Here is a 3,066-nt window from a genome sequence, read left to right as displayed (position 1 = left end):
ACTCAGGCCCAAGCCCGGCCCATGGGCAAGCCCATCGGGCCTAGGCCTTGGATTTTAGGGCCGGGCCTGGGTGGGCCGACAGGGCCGGGCCTGAGATGGCCAGGACTACCCCCGGTCCACCGGCCCCCCGCACCCCGCGCACCCTCCCCCGCTCCACCGGCATTACTGTTTGATGATATTATAAAAAAAATTATTACTGTCTTATAAAAAATATTACTGTTATGATTTAAACAAGTTTGAACATATTTAAACATAAATAAATATGAAACAGCATTTTAAATGCACAAAAAAAAATTGTGGAGACTGGGAATCGAACCCAGGACCTCCTGGTGTGAGAACTGGCTGCTGACTAGTCGAGCTAGTAGAGGCAACTTGGTGTGGACCAGGTCAAGTGGGAGATAACCTGTTGGCTCGAGCAGAAATAAAAAAACAATACTAATGGCGCACCAGGGTGGGGTGCGCCATTAGTGTGGATGTACTTATGGCGCACCGAGGGGTGGTGCGCCATTAGTATTGTGCCCTCGCCCGGCCCTCGATCCCCTTCCCCTCTCCTATCCCCGGCCCGACCCAAACCTATCCCCTCTCTCTCCCTCGCCCTCGCCCTCGATCGATCCCCTTCCCCTCTCCTCTCCCGACGCCGCTGCCCCGCCGCCTCGACGTCGCCCCGTCGTCCTCGTCTCCGCCCCGACGCCCCGCCGCCCCGTCGTCCTCGTCTCCTCGTCTCCGCCCCGACGCCGGTGTCTCGCATAGCCGCCGCCGTCGCCGCCTTCTTCGTTCGGCCGCCCACATCTCGTCGCCCCAACCGCTGCTCTTGCCCGTCCCCGGCCTCGTCGAGCTCTCCTCCGACCCTCCCCGTGGTGAGCCTCCTCCACCCCTCCCTGTGTCGGCACGCACATCGTGTTGATGAGAGCGGAGCACATGAGCATTCCTGTGGTTTTCCTTTAGCAACAAGTTCAGAACGTGGTGACGAGAACAATTGCTCGACACTGAATGGGGGTGCACTGCGTTCTCTCTTGCGGGGTTACCTGAAATTTGGACATCGGAAAAAGCTTCATTTTCTAGAGTCCGGCCCGCTTCGGTACCCAGCCCCATAAGCGGCAGTACTATATTGCAGGGTCAGCGTGGCAGCGACAAGTAGTAAGAGCTTCCAACCTGTAGGCAAGGGGCAAGAGATGTATCATGTACATATTTATCTATCTGCTCTTGATACAAAAAATCCTAATATAGTAGTATATGAGTGGATATTAAATATCTATTTTCTTCAGAATATGTCAAAGCCATTCCTCTAATCCAAACACCATTTAGGGAAATTTTCATAGAACCCCATTCATAAGGAATACATCAGTAGTTAGCTGAGTGTTTGATCACTAGTACAAACGTTTTGACCCAACAATATCTGAATCAGATGAAGAGAATAAAGTTAATGCTCGTCTTATATAACAAAGCATCAATTCTGGATGTCACTCCTAGTTATTATTTTCATTTTAGCACGAACAAAGAGGAAACATTTTAGCAATCTTGCTTGTTGTACTGCTCTCGGGTCATCAAGAACGTCCGGTGCCGGTAGCTCAAGTAACCTGTTATGTTAGGCTGCCTCCACTTTTCTTTCTGTACCAACCTAACCTACTATCCACTTCACTAGGTTTCCTTCCTCACAGGCTCAGAAATCTACTTATGTTTCCCCACATTTATGCATGTGATTCCTTGCATTTTAAAACCAGCAATGACTGTACTAAACTACCAGTCGAGTCCAGTGCTAAAAAACACAGCTGCGAGCATATTTACAAACTTAGTCCTGTAATCAACCATCACATTCTTCTTTAGCAAAAATAACCAACACTGCTACTTCTTCTTTGACATATATAATATATTACCTGCCTGGCATCAACCAAATCAGTCCAACAATACAGAGTCAAAAGGGGAAAATGCCATTAGTATTAATATTTTGAAAGCAACACCTTTGTGGTCACTAGCTGTATTCAGAGTGGAACAAAGCGTGTGCCTTTCCTTTCTATATATACTCTGGAAAGTGGTTATATCCTAATTCTACTTTTTATCTTTCTGTAGCTAGTTTTGATGTATTGTTAGGAAAAGACTGTCATTTCATTTTTTTTATAAACTAGCTGGAGTAGATTTGTGCACACAATACTGCTTCCAAGACAATTTGCTTCCAAGGAGTAGTTTCAGTTTGCTTGCAAGGAGTAGTTTCAGTATAGTTTCAGTAGCCAATTTGCTATTCACTTTGAGCTATTAGTTTGCTTCCATCTTTGTGCCCACTCTGAAGAGTATTCGTATATGCTTGGAACTAAACAGAATTATACAATTAACTTCTGCAGGCTGATCTGAGTTGGACCATCCTCTGCAGCCAACTTCTCTTCGGCAAGAGGAAGAAAGGAGAATCAGGGTACGGTTTCATGGCTAGAAGATATATTGCTGTACCCCGAGTGAAGGGATATCATTGCATACCTGCGCATATATTTCTGTTGTGAGCATAACTCCAGAATTTATTTATCTGTGATTCGTATTGGGTTAATAATCTGCAGCTAGTTGTATTTTTAATTCACTAGCCTTTTACTTATACATGAGAGAAGTGGGAAGCTAAGTCAATAGGAGCTAAACTCAACCCTTGGCTTGTTACGTGAGCTCAAACTAGTACCTAGTGAGTGTTTCATGTACTGAACTTGGATTTCCGGTGTTTTTGTAACATCCATGTAAGGTTTCGTTCGGTATATTAAATCCTATGAAATTATCAAAGTGTGTTGTACTATGTTGGACAGAATTTTATATTTGGACTTGGGTGAATGTAAACAGACTTATACTCTCATATTTTGTCATAGTTGATGGTGTGAGGACTTATAATGTGATAAAGTATGGGGGGACAGCAGATATTGCTATATGTTCATTCTTGAGGGTACAGACTTGCTAAACTATTGATGATACTGCTTGGTGTATTTTCCATGTTGTGATGGAGGCCTTTTTTGCCTTGTCCACCCGAGAGGCCCTTGAGTTTGCCGGAATGTAGATTAACTTCCGTTCCGGCAAATTCGGGTACTCCATATGTCCTAT

General features: G+C 45.3%; 1 long non-coding RNA gene across 1 annotated transcript; it reads left to right on the top strand.

Annotated features, from left to right (window-relative positions):
* The first annotated feature begins 678 nt into the window (after window positions 1-678).
* LOC141022272 (uncharacterized) lies at window positions 679-2,822 on the top strand. The gene is made up of 2 exons (XR_012183565.1): window positions 679-857; window positions 2,337-2,822. It is a non-coding gene; the product is annotated as an uncharacterized lncRNA (long non-coding RNA).
* Window positions 2,823-3,066: the final 244 nt, after the last annotated feature.

Source organism: Aegilops tauschii, chromosome 5 (genome assembly GCF_002575655.3).
Source record: "Aegilops tauschii subsp. strangulata cultivar AL8/78 chromosome 5, Aet v6.0, whole genome shotgun sequence".
Classification (NCBI taxonomy): Eukaryota; Viridiplantae; Streptophyta; class Magnoliopsida; order Poales; family Poaceae; genus Aegilops; species Aegilops tauschii.
This window is presented reverse-complemented; position numbering and strand designations above follow the sequence as displayed.